Consider the following 24,880-nt stretch of genomic DNA (forward strand, 5'->3'; position numbering starts at 1 on the left):
GCACCCAGCATCTCCTGGACCGCTTCCACGGCAAGAGGACCAGCACCATCCAGGGTCCCAGCCACAGCTGCTGCCCTTGACAGCCCGGAGTCGACTCGCTCACCCCTTCCTGGAAGCAAACTGAAGTGGTTTCGCTTTGAATCCTCCCTGCAATGTGGGGGCACCTGCTGGCTGTGCACCCCAATCCCCTGTCATTACGAAGTCAGGCCAGAGGAGTGTTTGGCTTTGCCAGGGTGGGGCGAGCTGGGCGCCCCCAGCCCCAGTCAACCCGGAAGGGCTGCTCCTACCTCGGGCACATCCTGACGGCCGGTCACGTGCACGGCTTCCCAGTCAGCATCCTTCAACTGGTTCCTTGTCAGGAAGATCACACAACCCATCACACAATTGTGTGGCTGCAGACTTATGGAGACAGAACTCAAACCTCCCAGGCTTCTCATCCAGCTCGCTTTTGACAAAATGGGAAGGGGAGGTTGGAGTTCCTGCGTGTGCGTGTGTGCGTTTGCATGTGTGTGTGTCTGTGTGTGCACGTGTACATGTGTGCACATGTGCATGTGTGTGTTTGCGGGTGTATATGTGTGCATGTGTGTGCGTGTGTCTCCGTGTGTGTGTGTGTGTGTGTGCATGGGTGTGGGAATACAGTTCTTCTGACGCTTGCTATCCATTTGCTGTTATTTCACAGCCAGCCCACTTTCCTTTGTCACAAAGGCCACCAGATGAGGGTTCGTGGACACCTGGCTGTCGGGGGACAGTGAAGGCCGCCGTGTCACTGGGCTTCCTGGAGGTCTGGGGTTCCTGTAGGGAGTCACAGCAGAACCCAAAAAGATGTCGTTGTCTGGGGTTCTGGCCTTCCTCAGTGCAGGCGTCATCCCGCCCACGTGCCCGCAGCTCCTCTCTGTCTTCCCTTCCCCTCTCCTCACCTCCTCTCAGCTCACAACGGCCTGGAGCCCACATTGCGGATTGTAGCCAATCTGTCTGTTTCCTGTCTTCTTCCAGACTGTGTCCCTTGGGGGTGGGAACGGGGACATTCCCCATTTCCCTAAGGAGACCCACAGGAACCTTCCATAAGCTGTGTCTTCAAATCCCGCCTCCCCAGAGCATGAGCCAGCCCCACCTACTTCCACCCAAAACAGCGACCCACGCCTTCAGCTTACAGGGAAACAGTCACAGCATTCAGAGGTTTTCTTCAAGAACTGCTTCAAAACCCAGTTTCACAAACTTTAATAAAGGGATTTTAAAAAACCAGAAAATGTGCTGGCCGGGGTGTGGAGAAAGGGGAACCCATGAGCACCTTTGGCAGGGAGGTGACGGTGGGGAGGCTCCTCAGAAAACTAAAGACCGAGCTCCCGCAGGGCCCAGAAATCTCCTGCCGGGCACCCATCCAAAGGAAAGAAATTTGTGGAGGGATGTCTGTGCTGCTGGGTTTACCGCAGCCTAATCTCAATAGCCAAGATGCGGAATTAACCTGGGCGTCTGTCCATGAGCAGATGTGTGGACAGACAAAACGAGGTGCGTGGACGCCGTGGGGTACTCTTCAGCTGAAAAGAGCGAAATCCTGCCGTTCGCGGCAGCGTGGATGGAACTGGAACGAAGCCAGGCGCAGAAAGATGAACGCCCCATGCCTCCCTCCTGCGGGAGCTGAGAGTGGGTCTCATGGAGGAGATTGGTGGCCACGGAGGCTGGGAAGGGAAGGGGGAGATGAAGGGCTGCAGGCATGCTGCCAGGCTGAAGAACTAGGACCTGCTGTTTGGTGGTACAGTAGGGTGACTATAGTTAATACTTTATTGTTTATTTCAAAATAGCAAGAAGAGAGGATTTGGGATGTTCCTGACAGAAAGGAATGATCAACGCTCGAGGTGATGGGTAGCCCAGTTTTCCTGGTCTGATCGTTAGGTGTTACGTGCACACGTCACAATAGCACACATACCTCATAAATATGTACAACTGTTATGTATCCAAAAAATTAAAAATAATTTAAAAAGGCATGGTCCTCCCTTGGGTCCTCTGGGAAGGATGGGAAGGGGAAAGTCTGGAGTGGGGGCATGGGGACAGGGCGGCTGCCAGCCCGCCCGTGTGCCCCTCTCTGACCACCACTTCCCTGCGTGCAGAGGGCCAGAAAGAGGGGCTGCAGGTGAGGTGGCCTGTGGGGGCCTGGCAGCCCCTGCTTCACTTCCTGGGACCTGGCCCTCCCGCTGAGAGCTGTGCCCAGGCAGCCGATGCCACCCCACGTGCCACAGGGTCCACCAGGTCCAAGAGGGAAGGGCCGGTCCCCGTGCTGACCCCCACAGAAGAGGGTGGCCTCAGCCCAGGGCCTGTGTCCACAGAGCCACCACCCTGGCCCATGGCGGCTCCTTCACGCATGGTATGTTCTGGAGCTGGCCTTTCCCGGTCAATGACGTCGGTGTCATCGAGATGTGCTTCAGGTTTCACTGCAGGGAGTGGCTCCGTGGGCTTCACTGGGGTCACAAGAGCCCCAGCTGGAGGGTGGGCTCAGCATCTGGTCCTGGACAAGGGACCAGCGCCCACGCTGAGGATGTGTGTGGACGGAGTGAGTCCCCGGTGGAACCAGGAGTGTGGGGTGGGCAGTGGGGCCTCTGTGGAGAGCAGGCAACGGTGGGGCCATGGAACCCCTGAGCCACATCCAAGGCCGCTTCACGCCCTGGGCCCTAGTCCTCTTTCTCCAGCCACACAGCCCACATGTCCTTGCAGGGCGAAAGCCTTCCGAGGACCCAGCAGTCCAGGCCCGCGCGGCACAGCTGCCCAGAACCCCAGCCTACCATCTCCCAGTGCCTCCAGCTTCCCATGCTGAAAGACGCTGCCCGATGTAAGGAGGTCCCAGAACCTGGGAACCACCCACCAGGCCCCAGAGGAGGGGCCACTGCCTCAGCTCCATCCTGCTCTGTGGGAATGCACTCCAGCCCTGCTGAGGGACCTCTGGGGCAGCTCTCTCCTGGCCCTCCTTTCAAAGGAGAATTCAAACGGACCCAGCTCCTGGGCCCCTGGCTTGCTGCCCCCAGAAACCCTGTTCCCTGAATAGCCTATGGCCGTCAATCAGACCTTGTCATTTTCCGTGTAGAGGAAAGTTTAGCTAGATTTACCATAGCATTTTATGCAGCTGAAAATGTGATATTTTCCCATTTTTTAAATTTTGGTAAAATATACATAAACATAAAATTTACCATCTGAATCATTTTTAAGTACACAGTTCAGTGGCATTATTATTCCATGCAACCATCACCAACAACCATCTCTAGAACATTTTCATTTTGCAAAACTGGAGCTCTGTCACCATAAATGCTAACTCCCCACCCACCTCCCCCAGACCCTGGCACCCACTATTCTACCTTGTGTCTCTGTGGATTTGACAACCCTAGGGACCGTCTGTAAGTGAAATCATGCAGAATTTGTAGTTTTGTGACTGACCCATTTTACTCAGTATCATGTCCTCAGGGTTTGTTCATGTGGTAGCCTGTGTCAGAATCTCCTTCCTGTTAAGGGCTGAGCGACGGTCCATTGTGTGGATAGACCACAATGCATGTACCCATTCTTCCATTGATGGAGAAGGGCTGAGTGATGGTCCATTGTGTGAATAGAACATGATGCGTGTACCCATTCTTCCACTGATGGAGAAGGGCTGAGCAACAGTCCATTGTGTGAATAGACCACGATGCATGTATCCATTCTTCCATTGATGGAGAAGGGCTGAGTGACATTCCATTGTGTGAATAGACCACGTTATGCATACTCATTCTTCCATGGATAGAGAAGGGCTGAGTGATGGTCCATTGTGTTAATAGAACATGATGCACGTACCCATTCTTCCACTGATGGAGAAGGGCTGAGTTACGGTCCATTGTGTGAACAGACCACGTTATGCATACTCATTCTTCCATTGATGGAGAAGGGCTGAGCGATGGTCCATTGTGTGAATAGACCAAGATGCACATACCCATTCTTCCATTGATGGAGAAGGGCTGAGCGATGGTCCATTGTGTGAATAGAACATGATGCACGTACCCATTCTTCCATTGATGGAGAAGGGCTGAGTGACATTCCATTGTGTGAATAGACCACGTTATGCATACTCATTCTTCCGTGGATGGAGAAGGGCTGAGTGATGGTCCATTGTGTTAATAGAACATGATGCATGTACCCATTCTTCCACTGATGGAGAAGGGCTGAGCGACGTTCCATTGTGTGAATAGACCACGATGCACATACCCATTCTTCCATTGATGGAGAAGGGCTGAGCGATGGTCCATTGTGTGAATAGAACATGATGCACGTACCCATTCTTCCATTGATGGAGAAGGGCTGAGCAATGGTCCATTGTGTGAATAGAACATGATGCACGTACCCATTCTTCCATTGATGGAGAAGGGCTGAGCGATGGTCCATTGTGTGAATAGAACATGATGCACGTACCCATTCTTCCATTGATGGAGAAGGGCTGAGTGATGGTCCATTGTGTGAATAGAACATGATGCACGTACCCATTCTTCCATTGATGGAGAAGGGCTGAGCGACGTTCCATTGTGTGAATAGAACACGATGCATGTACCCATTCTTCCATTGATGGAGAAGGGCTGAGTTATGGTCCATTGTGTGACTAGACCACGATGCACATACCCATTCTTCCATTGATGGAGAAGGGCCGAGTGATGGTCCATTGTGTGAATAGATCATGTTGCATGTACCCATTCTTCCATTGGTGGACACTGGGGTTGCATCCACCTTTTGGCTATTGCAAGTACTGTTGCTATTAACATAGGTGTGGAAGTTCTGTTCTAGACCCTTCCTTCAATTAGTTTGGGTACAGACCCAAAGCAAACTTGCTGCATCATATGGCAATTCTATTCGTAATTTTTTGAGGAGCTGCCTTACTGCTTTTCACAGAAGCTGCACCATTTGACATTCCCAGGAAATGTACACGAGGTTCCAGTTTCTCTACTTCCTCCCCAACAGGTATTATTATTATTATTATTATTATTATTATTATTTCTTGCCTTCTAATGGGCATGAGGTTGCATCTCATTGTGGTTTTGATTGAGTTTCCCTCTTGATGAGTGAGGCTCAGAGTATTTTCATGGGTTCACTGCCATTTATAAAACCTTACATTTTAAAACACTTTCTGTTTGCTTCTGCTCATCTGTAAAAATACAGCTTGTATGTTGACCTTGTACTCAATAACCTTGCTAAATGTATTAATTCTGAGGATCCATAGATTCATTTGGATTTTCTACTGGCACGGTTGTGTTTTCAACAAGTGCTAGTTTTATTTTGTGCTACTTCTTTTTCTCTTTTTCTTACCTGTCAGCACTGGCCATGACCCCAGCACCCTGCTGGGTGGACTAGGTGAGAGCCGACCCATCTCAGGGAAAGCGCTCTGTGTCTTCCCATCGCACCTGCTGCAGGGCTTTGTAGGTGCTTTTTATCAAATTAAGGCAGTAACGTTCTATTTCTAGTTTGCTTAACATATTTTTCATGAGTGGTGTTGCCTTGTATTAAGTGCTTTTTAAAAATCATCAGTTGAAATGACTATATGATTTTTCCCCTCTAGTCTATTAATATATTAAATTGCCAACCTTGAATTTCTAGAAAAATATGTCTTGGTTATTATATATTATGCCTTTTATGTAAATCTGACTTCGGTTTGCTAATATTTTGTTGAGGATTTTTGCATTCATGTCCACAAGAGTGATTGAGCTATAATATTTTTTCTTGTAATTTGTCTAGTTGTTGGACATGGAGGTATGCGGGCCTCATAGAATTATTTGTGAAATATTTCCTGCTTCTGTTCTGTGGAAGCACTCTACAAGTTTGGTGTTACTTCCTAAATGTTTAGAAGAATTCACTAGTAAAACCACTTTGGTCTAGAGTTTTCTTTGTGGTAAAATTTTAAATTACAGATTCCATTTCTTTTCTTTTCTTTTCTTTTTTTTTAGATGGAGTCTTGCTGTGTCCCCAGGCTGGAGTGCAGTGGCACGATCTTGGCTCACTGTAACCTCTGCCTCCCAGGTTCAAGCAACTCTCCAGCCTCAGCCTCCTGAGTAGCTGGGACTACAGATATGCACCACCACACTCAGCTAATTTTTTTGTATTTTTAATAGAGACAGGGTTTCACCATGTTGGCTAGGATGGTGTTGATCTCCTGACCTCATGATCCACCCACCTCGGCCTCTCAAAGTGCTGGGATTATGGGCGTGAGCCACCACGCCCAGCCCAGATTCCATTTCTTAAAGGAATCTATTCAGATTTATTCTTTTATTCTTTTTTTTCAAGGTGCTAGAACACCATGAAATAATATTTATATTTTATTTTTTAACTTTGATTTTAGCTTTGGGGGTACATGTGCAGGTTTGTTACATAGATAAACACGTGTCACAGGGGGCTGTTGTACAGAGTATTTCATCACTCAGGCATCAAGTCCAAAAGATGACTGATAGTTATCTTTTCTGCTCCTCTCCCTCCTCCCACCTCCCCCCTCAGGTAGATCCCAGTGTCTGTTGTTCCATTCTCTGTGTCCATGTGTTCTCATCACTTAGTTCCCACTTATAAGTGAATATATGCAGTATTTGGCTTTCTGTTCTTGCATTAGTTTGCTAAGGATAATGGCCTCCAGCTCCATCCATGTTCTCTTGAAAGACATGATCTTATTCTTCTTTATGGCTGCATAGTATTCCATGGTGTATATGTACCACATTTTCTTTATCCAATCTGTCACTGATGGGCACTTAGGTGAATTCCATGTCTTTGCTATTGCGAATGGTGCTGCAGTGCACATGCGTGTGCATGTGTCTTTACAGTAGAATGATTTATATGCCTCTGGGCATATACCCAGTAATGGGATTGCTGGGTCAAATGGTATTTCTGCTTTTAGCTCTTTGAAGAATTGCCGTACTGCTTTCCACAATGGTTGAACTCATTTTTACTCTCACCGACAATGTATAAGCATTCCCTTTTCTCCACAACCTCACCAGAATCTGTTATTTTTTAACTTTTTAATCATAGCCATTCTGACTGGTGTGAGATGGTTTCTCACTGTGGTTTTGATTTGCATTTCTCTAGTGATCAGTGACATTGAGCTTTTTTTCCTATGCTTGTGGCTGCATGTATGTCTTCTTCTTTTTTTTTTATTTTACTCTAAGTTCTGGGATACATGTGCAGAACATGCAGGTTTGTTATATAGTTATACATGTGCCATGGTGGTTTGCTGCACCGATCAACACATCATCTAGGTTTTAAACCCTGCATGCATTAGGTATTTGTCCTAATGCTCTCCCTCCCCTTGACCCCCACCCCCAGACAGGCCCCACTGTATGATGTTCCCCTCCCTGTGTCCATGTGTTCTCATTGTTCAACTCCCTCTTATGAGAGAGAACATGTGGTGTTTGGCTTTCTGTTCCTGTGTTAGTTTGCTGAGAATGATGGCTTCCAGCTTCATCCATGTCCCTGCAAAGGACATTAACTCATTCTTTTTTATGGCTGTATGTCTTCTTTTGAAAAGTATCTGTTCATGTCCTTTGCTCACTTTTTAATGTGATTGTTTGTTTTTCTCTTGTAAATTTGTTAAAGTTTCTTATAGATGCTGGATCTTAGATCTTTGTCGGGTGCAAAGTTTGCAAATATTTTCTCCCATTCTGTTGGTTGTTTATTCTGTTGTATTTCCTTTTGCTATGCAGAATTACCAAGTTTAATTAGATCCCACTTGCAAATTTTTGCTTTTGTTGTGATTGCCTTTGGTGCCTTTGTCATGAAATCTTTGCCCTTTCCTATGTCCAGGATGGTATTGCCTAGGTTGTCTTCCGGGTTTTTATAGTTTTGGGTTTTACATTTAAGTCTTTAATCCATCTTGAGTTGATTTTTGTGTATGGTGTAAGGAAGGGGTCCAGCTTCAATCTTCTGCACATGGCTAGCTAGTTATCCCACATTCATTCATTGAATAGCGAATCTTTTCCCCGATGCTTGTTTTTGTCAGCTTTGTTGAAGATCAGATGGTCTTAGATGTGTGGTCTTATTTCTGGGCTCTCCCTTCTGTTCCATTGGTCTATGTGCCTGTTTTTGGATCAGTACCATGCTGTTTTGGTTACTGTAGCCTTGTAGCATAGTTTGAAGTCAGGTAACGTGTTGCCTCCAGCTGTGTTCTTTTTGCTTAGGATTGCCTTGACTACTCGGGCTCTTTTTTTGGTTCCATATAAATTTTAAAATAATTTTTTTCTAGTTCTGTGAAGAATGTTGTTGGTAGTTTGACGGGAATAGCACTGAATCTGTAAATTGCTTTGAGCGGTATGGCCATTTTAATGATATTGATTCTTCCTATCCATGAGCATGGGATGTTTTTCCACTTGTTTGTGTCTTCTCTAATTTCTTCAAGTCTTCTTTCATTCTTGCATCAGTTTTGAAAAACTGTGTTTATTTGGAATTCATTCATTTCCTCTATATTGTCAAATATAATGGCACATTATTTCAAAATAAGCTCATTATTTTTAAGTATCCTCAGAATATACAGTAACATCTCTCTTTTTATTTTTAATATTAATACTTCATGCCTTTTCTCTTTTTCTTTTATTACTTTTGGCAAGATTTTATTAGTGTTTTTGTTCTTTTCAAAGAATCATCTTTTATTTTTAAGATGTTCTATTGTGTCTCCTTGATTTTATTAGCTTCTGTTCTTATCTTTATTATTTCCTTTCTACTGCTTTCTTTGCCTTTTTAATCTAATTTCTTTTTTTTTTTTTGAGATGGAGTCTCATTCTGTCGCCCAGGCTGGAGTGCAGTGACGCGATCTCTGCTCACTGCAAGCTCTGCCTCCCGGGTTCATGCCATTCTCCTGCCTCAGCCTCCCGAGTAGCTGGGACTACAGGCGCCCGCCACCACGCCTGGCTAATTTTTTGTGTGTTTAGTACAGATGGGGTTTCACCATGTTAGCCAGGATGGTCTCGATCTCCTGACCTCGTGATCTGCCCGTCTCGGTCTCCCAAAGTGCTGGGATTACAGGCATGAGCCACTGTGCCTGGCCAATCTAATTTCTTGAGATGGATAATAGGTCACTATTTTTAAGTCCTTTTTTTTCCCCTAAATATTTATTTAAGGCTATAAAATCACTACATCTCTCAAGTTTTAATTTGTCATATTCTTATTGTTTCATTCAAATATGCTTTAATTTCTCTTGTGATTTATTTTTTAACCCTTGAACTATTTAGAAGGTCACTGTTTAATTTTCAAACACTGATTTTTTTATGGTTTTTAAAAATTAGGTTTTCATTATTGCATTGGGATCAGAGAAAATATCCTAAATGGTTTTAATCCTACAATGTCGTCTGGCTTCGTGACCAGTTTGTTGTCATTTAGTTTAAATGTTCTGTGTGCACATGAGCATTTTGTTTAATGCATTCAGTACAGGGCCTTATATTTGTTGATTATGTAAACGATGTTTTACAAATCAGTCTCTTTTGGCAATTTCTTAGCAGGTTTAACAGTTACTGAGAATCCCGTGCTTAAAACTCCCACAATGACTGTGGATTCTGTTGAATTTTACACCCTATAATAAGGCTATGTGATTAGGTGCACACGGCTGGGAAATTGCTGCACCTTCCTAGGGGACCAGTCCCCCATCACCGTGAGTGCCTCTTGCCCTAACGTCAGCTTGGACAGTGGTGCAGCTGTGCCAGCTTCCCTTTGACTGGAATTTGGATAGCACGTCTTTTTCTACCTTCTTACTTTTCACCTTTAATATACTTATATTTAAGACATATCTCTCAAAAGCCATGCATAGGTTTTTGTTTTGTTTCAAGTCCAACCTGACCTTGGAGATGTTTACCTCTTAATGAGAGTATTTAGTGCAATTCCTAATATATTTGTATTTAAATTGATCTTCTGACTTTACTAAGTAGAAAGAAACCTTGTCGTGTTTTACGTATTCCAGTTTCCCTCCATGAACTCTTCAGTTAAACACAGCTTAGCCCCTCCTTCACAGAGCCCGGCTCACGCAGCTGAGCTCGTGGTGCCCGATGTGCACAGCCCCTTTCGTGCTTTGGTGGCTGTCCGCTTTAACTGCCCCATTTCTGCTCTTGGGGAGCCCCCATCAGTCCAAACACCCCTTTGTAGTTAATGTGCCTTAAAACCATTGTGTTTTTTTGCTTGAAAGATATCAGTCTTCCGTGTTTTGTGGTTTCACTACAATGTGTCTGGATGTGAGTTTGTCTGTCTGGTTCTACCCACTTGGACTCTGACGCAGAGTTGCTTTGGAGCTCTCGCCAGCGTGTGGGTTTGTGGTGCATTTGTCCTCCTGTGCTTTGCAGTCTGCCTGGCACTTCCTTGCTTCCATCTGTGATACATTTCCTCTGCCTGAGTAACTTCATATCACGTCTCCTTCAGCGCAGGATCTTGCCAAAGAGTTTTTTCTGCTTTTTGTTTTGTTTTTTAATCTGGAATGTCTGCTTCACCTTCACTCGTGGAGCCTGTTTGTCTTGGGCAGGGAAGCCTGGCTTGGCAGTTGTGTTCTCTTCGCGTCAGGAGGATGGAGGTCCATTCTCTCCTGGATTCCATTATTTTACTGCTCCTTATAAAATGGCATTTCTTTTCTTTGAATGCCTTAGGGATATTTCCCCTGGCCTGTGGTTCCCAGCAGTTCTCCTGTGATTTGTCTACGCTGTTTTCTCTGCTCTTATCTGGCTCAGGGATGGCTACGCTTCCTGGCCCTCTTTCCAGGATGCCACAAACACTTCGCTGCTGCTAGTTGTTTCCAACATGTCTCCCATCTTTTAATCGTTGGATTTTATTTTAGGGTTTAGGTTTTTCTCTCTGTTCTTCTGTCTGGATATTTTCCACTGCCTCATGGTCTGGCTTCCCAGTCTCCTCTTCAGTTGCGTCTAATCCGCTGTGAAGCCTGTCTGTTAGGGTTTGTCTTTCTTTTCTTCTTCTTCTTCTTCTTCTTTTTTTTTTTTACAGCCTTATGCAGGAACAACTGGCATACAAAAACGATTGTATTGAAAGGCTACAATTTGGTAGGTTTTGAAATATAGATATAAACCCATGAAGGCATTATCACAATCAAGATAATGAGAAAAACCTCTCACCCCACAAACCGGGTGTCGAATTTGAGGCTGCCTGCCATTCCCCCACTGTGTGGAAGGGACTTTGCGTCTCTGTCCTGCCTCTGCTCTTGGGAAGCCTCCATCAGTTCAAATGCCCCTTTGTAGTTAACGTGCCTTAAAGCAATTGTTTTTTGCTTTAAAGATCTCAGTCTTCTGTGTTTTATGGTTTCATTGCAATGTGTCTGGATGTGAGTTTATCTGTCTTGTTCTATTATTGCCAGCCCGTAACATTTGATTTCCTGTTCCCCTGTGAATCCTGTTAACAACCAGTGGAAGCTTTTCATTCTCTCCTCTGTGTGTCTTCATCTCCCATTTGTCCGCACCTCCTTCACTCTCTGTGTGGACATTGTGGGCTATTTTGTAGGGGAAATCTTTCAGCTATGCTGAATCTGTTGCTTTTCCTATTGAAAATCACAGGGAAACTGCTGAAAACCCACAGAGAAAGGGAACTATCCCCTTCAGCCATTCAAAGAAAAACAGAAATTTCAATAGCTGTACACTTCATTTTTAGAAGCTTTATTTTATTCTTTTAAAACTCTTCATATTTTTCATGGTGTCCCATGTTTTCCTTTGATTTTGAACCCTTCTTCTACAGTTGATACCTGTAAAGGTGGTCACTATAGATTAACTCTGGGGCTCGTGTCTGGGCACAGGTGGCCTCTGGCAGCTCTCACTCCTGGGGCTGGCTTCCCTGGGTGTTTCATCACTAGGACTGTAGGATCGTCTTCGGGGGAACTCTGACTGTGGGAATCTCAGGAGGCAGGTGGGGGAGTCCCCCTTCGGAGCAGGTGGCCCTGGTTTAGGCAGTCTTGGCTTGTCACCAGCCTGGGACCGTTTCTGTTTGTTTGTCTTTTTACCTGGTAGTTCTGGCATCACAGAAATAATGGAAATATGGATCCCAGACTGTTTGATGAGCAGGTTCATCTGTGGTCAATTTATCTCATTTTATCGACAGGTGGGTATTTTTTCGAAGTCTGTTCTTTCTTTCTTGTAAACTTAGAAGTTTGTTTTAAATGTTTGCTTTTGTTTTACTTTGCATCGTCCAGCATTTCTCATTGCCTCTGGGTGTCTCTCCGTTTTTCATGTGTCACAGCGATGTACACACAGGAAAACACCAAGAGGCATAGCCCCTGCTGTAAGTTAGATACATGTTCATTTACATTTAAATTATCTCTTACAAGGAGGAAGTGTCATACTCAACATCCATCTTTTGAGTATTTTGAATAATTCCTCCTTCATTCATTCCTTTATCTACCCATCAATAAATATTTATTAATAATTATAGGCTAATTTGCTATTCACATTTCTCTTTGCTCAGCGACACCCCAGCAGCAATGAGCACAGTTAGTGCCCTGACCTTGGTCTCTAAAGCTCATTCTCCAGTAAAAAGAGCAGGGTTCCTTGGAGAAATGATGGATTCCAGGGCTGGGGGAAAAACCGGGGCAGCCTGGGGTTATGCTGGAAAGCAAGAAAGTACTCCTGAAGGATGGGAGGTTCCCAAGGGCCCGCCTGGAAAAGCCCAGCGGCCAGAGCTGGGTAAATTTTAGCAACTAAGTAAATAATGACAGTGTGGGATGATCACCCAAAGCATAAACATGCGCAAGTCCACATGGAGGCACAAGGTTGAATAAATCAGTGAGGGGAGGGCGGTCCTTCCTTCAGAGGAATTCCAGCAGAGTAGTGAGGAAACAAATCATCTTAGAACACCACAGCAGTAATTGTTGCAGACAAAACCCACCAACCCATGCTAAAATTAGCAGAAAAGACTTTGAGGAGAAATAGGATACTCTTGTAGTCTCAAAGTATCTTCCCTGAGAGGCCAAGGAAGGTAGATCATCTGAGCTCAGGAGTTTGAGAGAAGCTTGGGCAACACGGTGAAATCCTGTCTCTAAAAAAATACAAAAATTACCTGGGCACAGTGGCACACACCTGTAGTCCCAGCTACTTGGGAGGCTGAGCCAGTGGATCGCTTGAGCCCGGGAGGTAGAGGTTGCCATGAGCTGAAATTGCACCACCGCACTCCAGCCTGAGGGACAGAGAGAGACCCCATCTCAAAATAAGTAAATACAAATAAATAAATTACAAATGAAGAATAGTGACGTTACAGTGGGGGAAGCCAGCAGATCCCACCAGAACCAGGTGACCAGGGCCAAAACAACCCATAGTGAGGCAAAGCATAGGGCCCGTGAGTCACTACTGCGGACGCTGAACAGGGTATGGGGCTTCTGCCAGTTTCTTGGCACAGACACGTAACTTCGATCCAGACATGATAAAATAGCAAACCCAAACTGAGGGCTGTTCTTCAAAACACCCAGCCAGTGCTCTTCCAAGTGGCAAGGCCATGGGAGGCAAGGAAACATGGGGCCTGTCGTGGGCTGGAGCCTACAGCGAGATGACACCTGCATGCTCATGGAACTCAGTGTTGTTTCTAAAGCAGGAGGTGGATGTTACCAGAAACTGGAGGAATCTGAATCAAGCTACTGTGTGGTTAATTGCCCCGTGTTAATTCTTAGCCTCAATCCTTGTGGTCAAGGTCGGGTACGCAAGGTGCTGACGCGGGAGGAAGCTGCCTGAAGGGGGCGGGGACTCCTGGACGATCTTGGCAACTCTTCCATAAGTCTAACATTATTTCAGAGAAAAAAGTATAGTGACCATAGCTTAAAAAAAATAAGTGTAAAAAAGCTGAAAAGCAACAGTTAATCCTACGTGAGAGACAACGATGGTTGACTGTTTCTACACTTGGTGTTTTCCCAAGAAAGAAGCCCCTGGATGCCAGGGTCCCTCCCGCTGTACACGTCAGCACGAGGCCGCGGCTCGCACCTGTCATCTGGGAGTTCCTCCCTCCCCTCCTGCCCACAGGACACCTTCTACTTCCGCTTTGGAAGTTCTGAACACAGGGGGCCCTTCTCGGAAGCTCAGCTCTGCCTTCGCCCGCCAGGGCCGTTTCTCCCCTCGAGCCTCTGTCTCCGCACCTGTGAAACGGGACGGTAAGGGCCCCTTCATGGTGCAGAGGGAGGGCTAAGTTCATAAACGCGTGCAAACGAGGTGAGGACTGGCCGGCACGTAGAGACCCCGTGATGGCTGTCAGCCACTAAACAGACATTCTCCGTGCTCTTCATGCTCTTGCTTATGAGGAGAGATGCTGTGAAGATAAGTTTAAAAACGGCCATGCCATGACAGTTCACAAATAACATTACTCCCTCTGCGAATGCCCTTACCTTCTCTGATGACATTTGTTTCCTATCGACATCGATTTCTGTTGGCTTTCATGCCACCCTCTCTGAACGAGAATTGGGAAGACTCCAATGGTTGTTTTTAACCCCATATTTTTCTGTTCTGTAAACTTCTGCTCATTGCCAGGCTTTGTATCTTCCTTCTTTTAGAAGTGAAAGTGTTCTTTCTCTTCTTGTTTGGAACCTAGAATTGTGTATCGATGCATTTTTGGTGATTTCCCAATAACTAGCTACGATCCTGCTCCACAGAGACCTAACGCTTGAGCTCCAACTGTCCGAACCCACACTGCACGCCTTGGAGAAAATGAATGCAACTGGAATTCTGCTGCTGAGAGTGCCTGGCCGTCCTAGCAGTCACTGGCTCACTGGGGTCCGGCCGTCCTGGCAGCTTCTCAGGTCACCGGACTCTGGGGAGGCACCGTGCTGGTTCTGCCTGTGCCTGGTGGGACCCCCTGGTTCCCGGCACTGTCTGGACCTCGTTCTAAGAGATGACTCCTTCTCACCATTGGTCACCAGACCTGGGCCCTCGGCCACTCATGGCGTGGCTGAGATTTCAGGTCCCAGAGGACTGTCACCCCCTTCCTCCTATTCAATTTCTGCATGAAGTCTCTAAATCAATAACAGAGAAGGGGAGAGGAAAAAGGAAAGAAAAACTCCCACCTAATGGCCATTTTCAGAGCAGCGGCAGAACCATGTGACACAGCTGACTGAGGCAGCATTGCAGATACATTTGTGTGCCTGCAGATCTCAGGTACACCGACCTGTCTCCATGCTCAGGAGGCCTCTAAAGGGGGTGCAGGCTTTGGGGGCAGAGCAGAGGGGTGTAGGATTCTGGGGAGGCCACGACCACTGAGGGAAGGACCTTGCTATCTCACGAGGCCGAATCCTCCCCAAGGTGGCTGCCGTCTCCCTGGACCCTGCGTTCTGCACCCCCGGGAGGTAGGGAGTTGGATCTCGTACCAACGATGAATGCGTGGACACGTGTGGATGCCGTCCGCTTCCCAGAGTCCCCAGCCGGGCTCCCCAGGGCTCTGCGGGACCCTCTTCCGTGCACCTGTGCTGTTTGCTCTCAGGTGGCTGCAAGCAAGTCCCTTTTCTCAGCCAGGCAGGAGGAAGTGGAGGAAGAGCCTGTGCGTCTCCTCAGTTTCAAAGAAACTCCCACGGCGGAGCGTGCTCTTGAACTAAAGCTTGAATGAATCAGAAACATCTGGGCTGTTTTTTCTGTGCTTAAGATACAGGAAACAGACCCATCCAAAGCCGTTTGGGGTTTTATCAAGGGGTCATTTAAGATGCAGAGCAACTTGAAATCGCCCATCTGTTGGAGAGCCGTGCGTGCTGACAGAGGGTAAGAAACTACAGCCCGCGCAGCCGCAGTCTTCACGTGGTCGCTGCACACAAGGGTTTGCCGTTATCTGTTGCTTCCGAAGGCAAGGGTGAGGGGAGCGGAACTGGGTGTTGTCTGGTTCTGCCGTCAGCCCAGGCACTGGGGAGGGAGTCCTGCGGGGAGGTGGGGGCCAGGCCTTGTCTCTGTGACAGTGAACGTCCCTGTCCATGTTGGTGTTTCTCAGACAAGCCACCTCCTTCCACCCCCACGGTGGTGCAAGGGGAGGCTTTAGTCCAGGATAACAAATTCTGAACCAGCTGCTGCGTCTGGAGCCCCTGAGGGCTTACGCACTGGTGACCAGGGAGTTTCCTGGCTTATCACATCCGAGGCCGACTTTCGGGCTACAGAGGGGCGTGTGAGCCCCTGGAGTAGACAGAGGAACTGCTTCTCTGCCAGGCGCTGTGTTGAGGTGAGAGGGAGGGCAGGTCCTTCGGCTTCTGAAACATGAAACAACCCCACACCTGGGGCAGGGCGTGCAATGCCACCATGGCCTGGAAGACCCACGAGTGATGAGTGCTGAGCACAGGCCAGGCCCGGGGCCGTCACGGGCAGAGCCGCTGGCCTGGCGCGCAGGTGGGAAGGAGGTCTCGGTAACTAAGCATTCGCATGATTCTGTCCTCTGAGGACTGGGGCAGGTGCTTCCTCTACCTCCCAGCAGCCTCCCTAATTCCAGAAGAATAAGAACAGGGGAGAGGAAGCCAGTGCAAGGGCTCCCACCTGCTCCCTCCAGGCCAGGGGTGCCGCCTCGGTTCTTCACTTCCAGCCAGGCCATGCCTAGCAGGCCTTCGTCCAGTCCACGCGTGGCAGCGCTTGGCCTGCCTCAGGCCTGTGTCCTCGGGCATTGTTCCCTCCTGTGTCTGCCCTTGTCTGGGGAGTGTTTTCCGTCCTCGCTTCAAGTCCCTGAGAGTCTGCCTGGCACTCTGACCCATTCTGCCAGCCCAGCCAGTCCATACCAGGGAAGCTCCAAGGGTGGGCCTGGGTGGGCTGTGCCCTGGAGGAACACTTCTCGTGGCCCAGATGAACGCCGTGGGTGTGGGGGCCGTGTGGATGGCGGTGGGTGAGGCTGGGGTCCCCACAGCGAGGGCTTGCGGGTCTTGGTGCTGCTTCCATGTGGAGGGGAACTGAGGTCTAAGGTACAGCCCAGGTCCCAGGCCGGGTCACCCCCATCCACCCTGCCTGTCTTCTGTATGCTTGGGGAAGTGGAGGCAGCCCTGCCGAGGCCCCCACGTCCTCTGTCACCTTTGCAGACTTTGGCACCCCGTGATGCTACCGTCCTGAGTGCCCCAGGGCCTGGCTGGTGTAAGCGTCCCCCTGAATTCCCTCTTTCATTCAAGCTCTAGAATTGGGCGCCATTCTGTGCCAGGCGGCTGGGGCTAGACCCCGCTCCCCGGCTGATGCTGTCCTGCCCCAGGGATGCCTGGCCAGGCTCTTGCTGTGTCCACCACGCTCCATCCACACCCCTCCATCACATTTCACCAGGGGCCGGGGCCAGAGACGCATCCGACATCCCATCTGGGAACAACGGCCTCAAAGAATGGGGAGCAGCGAGGGCCGCCAGTCACCGAGTCCTTCTGGATCTTTCTGGCCAGGCTCCTTCCCTGGCATCTGGGCTCGGTGGGGGTGGTCTGCCCCCGCATTCCCGCAGACCCTGGCCCCTGGCAGGGCCCCCAGTCTCCACCTGCCCTGTCTGTTTCCTCCCCAATGTAACTATGCTGTAGAAATATATTTTGGCCACGCCCTGCATGAAGGTTCCAGTCTCTGTGTCTGTGGGAAGGGCTAATCTCCGGCAAGAAGTGGTCCCTGGGATGGAAAGATCCTGACACAACGGAGGTTTGTGTCCTGCTCATGCAACGGCTCTGCCTGGTGAGCCTGGCTTCCTGTCACTCACGCCCTTGCGGTTTCTTCCACGTTGTCCCAGGTGAGTCTGTGCGGCCGACAGCATGTGGCAGAGTGCAGATGGGTCACTTCCGAAACTGGGCTGGACATGCCAGGTCTCCCTCCTGGTTGCTCTGTCTCCTGGGTCATGGGCTTGGGTGAAGCCAGCAGCCATGCCATGGGAACTCAGGCGACGCGAGAACAGAGCGATCTCCCGAGGTGCACAGGACTCCAGACAACAGCCCGCAAGGACCAAAGCCTGCCAGCAGCTGTGCAGGACCCTCGAAAAGTCTCCTGGGGCCAGTGGAGCCCTCGCACGGCAGCAGACTCTGGGGGCCTTGGGAGGAGTGGCTGCGTTTTGCTGGGAGAATCACAGAATCTCTGGGGCCTGAGGGCCTGGGACGGCCCAGAGACAAGGAGGTACTCAAAGCTGTGTGTCGTCCTCCCATGCCGGGCGAAGTGTGTCCATGTGACCAGAGCACAAGCGGATGCCACTCCTGAGTCCAGGGCCTGAAGGACCCTGTGGCTTCCCTCTGGGTCACTCTGTCTGCCTTGGGTCACTCGTCCTGAAGGAAGCCAGCCACTGTGTGCAGGGCCCTGCGTGGAGAGGCCCTCATGGTGAGGAGACGTCCGGCCCACAGCCACAAGGAGCCGCGACCTGCCAGCACTGGGGGTGAGCTTGGACCTGCCCCTCCAGCCCTGTGGAGGCTTCAGAGCCATGGCCTGGGATAGCTGCTCAGCTGAGCCAGATCCACCCAGCCAAGCCCTTCAGAAACCCTGTTGAGTTTGGGAGTTGTTTTTATGCGACAGTGGACCACTAGGAAGGACACCCTTCACTCAGACCTGCCGTGGCAGAGGCTTCACGGTCTCTGGGGCTGTTGTCTCCCCACCAGCTGGCCCACAGGTCAGAGAGGGACACGCAGGAAGACTCTTTCGCCCGTCGGGAGTGGCTCACCTCCCGTCCCCTGGATTCTCTGGAAGGACAGTGGCCTCATGGCCACGCCCGTGTGTGGAGGCTGCTGAGGAGAGCAGCCTGGCTGGGTTCCAGAGGACGAAGCAGGTCAGGAAAGATGGAGAAGGGGGAGCAGCTTGGCAAGTGGCCCCACGGTGGGCCCCCAGGGATCTCCCTGGAAGCTGTGGCAGCTGTGCTGCCGTGGAGGGCGCCTTGTCCTCACCAGATCCTGTGGCCTCCCTGGAGGGTGGAGTGTGTGCTGGCACCAAGGTGATGGAAAGGCCACCCTCCATTACAGCATTGCACACATTTTTAATAGGAAGATACAAAGTGGTGTCAAAGGCCCACTGAGAAGACAGCTGAAACTTGGCCACCCCACCTCCCACGCAGAGCCAGGCACTAGGGCAGAGGCTCCGGCTCTGAGTCCTGGCACCCCTGGGCCCTCCGTCGTCATCACATGGGTGACATGGGAGGAGGTGGCCGAGGTGAGAAGCCCAGCCCATGTGGCCACTGTGAGTTATGGGTGGGGAGGAGGCTTCTGCAGGAGCGGCGGGGCAAGGGCGGGCAGCAGCAGAGTCACAGCCCCAGGGGTGGCGTGAAGCAAAGCAGGAAAATCACATTATTCAGTTGCTTTAAAAATAACAGCATTTACAGGGCAAAACGGGGTGGCCCAGGTTTAAAAGAAACCACCTGTCTGTTCTGACGGTCAAAGCGTGAGGGAAGCCAGTGGTCCAAGCAGATGGAGGCGTCCAGGTCTGGGCAGGAACGTGTCTGCCACGTGCGGTCTGGGCTCAGGTGAATCAGGGAAGAGGAACCCCAGGGGCAGGAAGTGCTGGGGACGCCCCTGTGAGGCTCTGGGTCCAGCCTGCTGAGAAGGGGGTTGTCAAGGGCTGGGGACGCCCCTGTGAGGCTCTGGGTCCAGCCTGCTGAGAAGGGGGTTGCCAGGGGCTGGGGCGGTTGCCTAGACTCCCTGAGAATCCTGCAGCCCGGCTGACCTGGGCGCTCATACCAGGTGGGGTGGGGTGGGGAGGGCACACCAGGCGGGCACACACCCAGCGGGGAGGGCACACCGGGAGGGCACACTGGGCAGGACAGGCACACCGGGCAGGGCAGGCACACCGGGTGGGGGACACTCACTGGGAGGGGGGCACTCACCGTGCAGGGCAGGCACACGGGGGGGGACACTCACTGGGCAGGATGGGCACACTGGGTGGGGCGGGCACAGCAGGCCGGGTGCGCATGAGACAGCAGCCGCTCTGGAGAAGCACAAAGCCTTTAGGATCTTAGTGTGATCTCACGTGTGGGTTCACGAGCCCTGTCCCATCCTGGTCATGGTGTCCAGAAAAACAGGACGGTGCATAAGTGGCCCTGTTGCTTTTGTGAGGACGAGAGAGCTTCAAGGGGTGAGAAGGGAATGGTGGGTGTGGCGCAGGAGACGGGCCAGCAGAGGGACGTCCGACCTGGGCAGCAAGCAGGAGAGCCCCAGAGGTCACCTCCGTCGGAGACGCAGGCACACCCTTCCCCACCTGCAGCCCTGGGCTCTCTCTGCGGCATCGGAGTGTGAGGGGAAGAGCTGTCTCTGAAACCCTCACCGGCCCCACCATCTTATGACGGCCCCGCTGACCACTGGGGCCGTGGTGCCCCAAGCCTTGGCCGTCGCCTTGAATTTGGGCCCGGCTGGCAGTGCCCTGACTTGGCAACGAGACGCTGCCCAAGTCTCAGATATTTGATGCCTCACATTGCCAACATGGAGTCATTTCCCACATGGGGAAACTGAGGCACAGGGGGGCACCCGGGCATTGGGGCACCTTGTGACCCAAGTCCCCATAGCGGCTTGAGGTCTACGGTCATCTCTGTCCCAGCCCCATGGTGGGGGAGTGGCCACTTGGGCTTTGGAAAGGGTGCTCATTTGGAAAGAGGCTTGCCTGTTGTGTGAGTGTGAGGTCAGATGGACTTGGGGGCCGATGGGGCCTTGTCATGTGTGGGGCAGGGCTGGGGGGGGAGCCGAGCTCGGCCCTTGGCAAAATGCCCAGAGATTTGTTAAGCGCCAAGCACCGGTGTTCTCTGTCCCTTATGCTTACATTATTTGAATAGAAGAAAGCCAATCACATCGCTTCCCCAGGTGTGAATCACTGCCTACTTGGCAGGGACCGCAACCTTGGTTTGGCCTTTGGACACCGCACGCACATGTCATGACCCTCCTGGCTTTGGGAATGTGGTGTCCGGCTTACGGCTTGGGGTCCCCGTGCCAGGGAGCACTGAACGCAGCCGCCCACGTGCGGATTCATCGGACAGAGTGCAGCTGCTCCGTTTCCCATCCACGCTGTTTTTTGTGCCCCTGGACAGCAACGCCTTGGCGGGAACACCCAGTCCCTCCAGAACTGCCGAAGCTCCCCCGGCGCCTGCTCCCAGCCTGCGGGCTCCCAGCGCCACATCCTCCCCCAGGCACGGCGAGGCCCAGCTGCGTTGCCAGGCATCCGCACGGCCCTAGTCCTGCACCAAACCGCAGCGGCAGAGCTGAGCACGCACCTGCGTCTGTTTGGTTTGTTTCCCAGGAGTCCGGCTCCAGATTAAAGAACCGTGTGAGGCCGCACTTTGCTTTTCGGGTACACGCCTCTGCACACTGTGTGTCTGGTGGAGGGCAGGGTCCTGTGGTTTCCAGCAAAGCCAACCTCCATGGTAACGCAAGTGGAAAATGCTTTCTTGAGAAAGTTCCAGTCAATGACAAAATGGCCCTTCCCCAAATGCCATAGTCTCTCGCTGAGACCCTGTGCCAGCGTGGGGAGGTGCCCTTCCCTGAGTGCCGCAGTGTCCCCTGTGCTGAGACCCTGTGCCAGCGTGGGGAGGTGCCCTTCCCTGAGTGCCGCAGTGTCCCCTGTGCTGAGACCCTGTGCCAGCGTGGGGAGGTGCCCTTCCCTGAGTGCCGCATTGTCCCCTGTGCTGAGACCCTGTGCCAGCGTGGGGAGGTGCCCTTCCCTGAGTGCCGCAGTGTCCCCTGTGCTGAGACCCTGTGCCAGCGTGGGGAGGTGCCCTTCCCTGAGTGCCGCAGTGTCCTCTGTGCCAGTGTGGGTGTCCTCAGGGCTGAGCAGGGGCCCCGTGGCTGGAACTTTGTCACCTTTTGAGCCAGACAGCCCGCGAGGGAGACTCCCGGTGGTCACCACCACAGCAGGTGGCAGCCGTGCGCCAGTTCTCAGCCCCGTCCACGCCTCATAGTGTTACGCACGAAGCCTTCATCCTGCTCCAAACAGAATGAGAATGTCATGTCGCAGCCTTGTCTAGAAAGCTCACCAGAGAAGGGGGGTAAAAGCAAGCCCCCGAAAAGTCACAAGAAGACGACCCCGTGTGAGCAGTCCCTGACCCACTGATTTGACGTCCAAAATGGCTTCCACACTGGATTTCCTGCTTCCCCACACCCTCAGTTTTGGCTTAGGGCCAAAGCCATTCTAGCCAGAGCCGTGGGTCCTTCCCATTAGCAGGCCTTGCTTCCTGCTTCCCGCACTTCAGAGATGGGCGCCGACCACACAGGGCAAGGGACACACTGGGTGCCCTCAAGAGGAGTGGGTGGAATGGCCCAGAAATACCCCAAATAAATAAGGCTGGGCATCGGTGGCAAGGATGGCAGAGGGGCCAGTGAGCCGCTGCTGAGCGCAACCTGGGCTGGGCTGAACAGATGCTTGAGGAGGCCGGGTGGGCAGGGATGGGGGACACAGAGAAGGCTGAGGTGCTCAGGGAATGAAGCCAGCATGACCGGACGTCACCCCTTGGCCAGGCTGCACCAGGCCCTGAGCCACATCCCCTGCGAGGTCAGACCACAACCCAAACAGTTGTTTGATCTTAAAACTAAGCCTGTGTTTGTAACAGGAAACCAGCCCCAGCATGGCTGGAGTGAGTCGCATTAAACTGTGGTGCGTGCCACAGAAAACCTCAAAGGAACGAGGGCACGGTCCAGGGATGCTCCCTGCTCAGAACAGGAGCTCCGGGCCAGGGTGCGCAGGCAATCCCAGGGGCATCCAGAGGAGGCGCCACACCTAAACCGACCCTGGTGGGGTGACCTCAGCCTTTGAGGGTTCTCTTGGCCCCGAGGTCAGTCCCAGGGCACAGATCCATGGGGCTGCCCCGAGCCAGCTCTGAGGATTGGATGGGCTTCCCCCATTGTCTGGGGACCCTGACAAACACCAGTCATAAAGCGCCTTTCATTTTCCTTTCAGGTCTTTTAGCTAAAATGCCACAAGAAAGGGGACTACGGCCCAGTCCCAGGCTAAGCGCACTGCACAGCCCCCACTGGGCCTCTGCTTGGCTCAGATAACTGGAAAACATTCCAGGAATCTCAGCATTGCGGTTTTGTTTCCTCTTGGCTTTGTGAGAGTTTAAGGAATGTGTAATTATTTACGAAATGCCAGCGTCCTGGCCACAGAAGCCCCGATTGAAGAGAGAACCAGGCAGATGCAGAGCCATTCTTGGCTGGAGCTTTGAGCTCCACCGACTTTCCCTGCCATGATGCTGGGAATTTCTGCCCCACTCATAGGCATCAGAACTCCAAGGTGGAGCAGGACCTAAACAGACTGTAAAGGGAGGTGGAACCGAGATCCGTGTGCGTGTTCAGAATTCAAGTAGGGTGAGTGGTTTTCCTCCCTTCACGTCCGCCCCCAACCCTGAAGAGTCCTTTGGGGAGTGCCGGCGTCTCCTGCAGGGAGCCCGCCTCCCCTGGCCCTTCCGAGGTCCTGAGCCATGCTGGAGGGTCTTCAGCCCCCAGCCCTGCTGGGCTTCAGCTGCTGTGGGACTGCAAGGTGGGGTGGAGTTGCCCTCAGAGGGTGCCGGGTCTTCACGGGTGAGTTGAAGACCCCGTGGACACCTCGTGTCAGAGCCCTGGGAGGGGGTCTCTGAGGTTCAAGATCTCAGTGGAGCTGCCGTTCTTTCTGGGACATCTCCTGGGTACTTGGCGAGAGAGCAGAGGTCAGTCAGAGGCGCCTTGGCCAGCACCAGCCCCTCACTCCCCGGCTATGCGGTAGCCCCTTCTGGTCCCCAGCTGTCACCTCCACTTGGGGCCCAGCTGGCACTGCCCTGAGTCCGAGGTCTCCAGCCCAGATCACCGAGATGGACCCATTTTCCAGATGAGGAAGCCAGGGTGCAGAATGGAGCCGGACGTGCAAGGTGCTTCGTAAACGGTGCCTTCCGGGCGGGCTCAGCAGTGAACACAGACAGGCCTGCCTTCCTGGAGCTCACGCTAGCAAAGCCAAGAAGAAAACCACGTGGCCACCTTAGCAAGTGCAGAACAACATCTGGGAACATTCAACAGCCATCCATGAAAAGGTTCTCAGCAGGCTAAGCATAGAAAGGAATTTCCTTCACTGGATAAAGGGTCTTCAGAAAACCTTCAGCAAATACAGTACGGCACTAAAGGGAGAGACAGAGAAACTGTCCCCGTCAGACCAGAACACAGTAGACAGGCCTTCTAACAACGCTTCTGTTTAGCATTCTAAGAGAGGCTATGGCTGTCACTCATAGGAGGGAGAGACCGAGAGACAGAGACAGGGTCAGAGAGACAGACAAAGACAGAGAGAAACAGAGTCAGAAATGTAGGGAAACAGAGAGAGAAATACAGAGAGAAACAGAGAGAAAGACATAGAGAAACAGAGACAGACAGAGAGAAACAGAGACAGAGACATAGGGAAACAGACACAGACAGAGAAATACAGAGAAACAGAGAGAGAGACATAGAGAAACAGAGAGACAGAGAAAGAGAGAAGCAGAGACAGAGACATAGGAAAACAGAGAGAGAGACAGAGAGAGACAAAGACAGAGAGAGACAGAGACACCCACAGAGGATAATGAAACAATATCTGGAATAAAAGAGAAATGTTCTTCACAAATGGTATTTGCTGTGGTTAGAATTTCTCTCCTAAAACTCATGTTGAAACTTAATTGCCATTTTCCAGATGAGGTGCAGAGTGGAGGCAGACATGTTAAGAGGTGAGGCCCTCCTGAGGAATTAATGTGGTTGTTGAGGGAGCTCGATAACGACTACAGCAGTATAGTTATAAGAGTTAGGGAGAAAATGAACAAAATGAAAAGAAAATAACGCAGATAAGAAACAAGAGATAAACATAGAAATTTAAAAGGATTTACATGTATATTATTAGATATAATAAAAAGTAGCGGCCAGGCGCGGTGGCTCACGCCTGTAATCTCAGCACTTTGGGAAGCCGAGGCGGGCGGATCATGAGGTCAGGAGATCAAGACCATCCTGGCTAACACAGTGAAACCCTGTCTCTACTAAAAATCCAAAAAATTAGATGGGCGTGGTGGCAGGCACCTGTAGTCCCAGCTACACAGGAGGCTGAGG

The 24,880-nt window shown here is 51.1% G+C and overlaps 1 long non-coding RNA gene across 1 annotated transcript; it reads right to left on the bottom strand.

Moving 5' to 3' along the window:
* Nucleotides 1-1,207: 1,207 nt before the first annotated feature.
* Nucleotides 1,208-21,775, bottom strand: LOC129528097 (uncharacterized). Its single transcript, XR_008673292.2, has 4 exons — nucleotides 21,067-21,775; nucleotides 19,693-19,793; nucleotides 13,023-13,119; nucleotides 1,208-1,676 (listed from the first exon to the last, which is right to left on the bottom strand). It is a non-coding gene; the product is annotated as an uncharacterized lncRNA (long non-coding RNA).
* Between the last annotated feature and the right edge of the window lie 3,105 nt (nucleotides 21,776-24,880).

Source organism: Gorilla gorilla, chromosome 19 (assembly GCF_029281585.2).
Source record: "Gorilla gorilla gorilla isolate KB3781 chromosome 19, NHGRI_mGorGor1-v2.1_pri, whole genome shotgun sequence".
Taxonomy (NCBI): domain Eukaryota; kingdom Metazoa; phylum Chordata; class Mammalia; order Primates; family Hominidae; genus Gorilla; species Gorilla gorilla.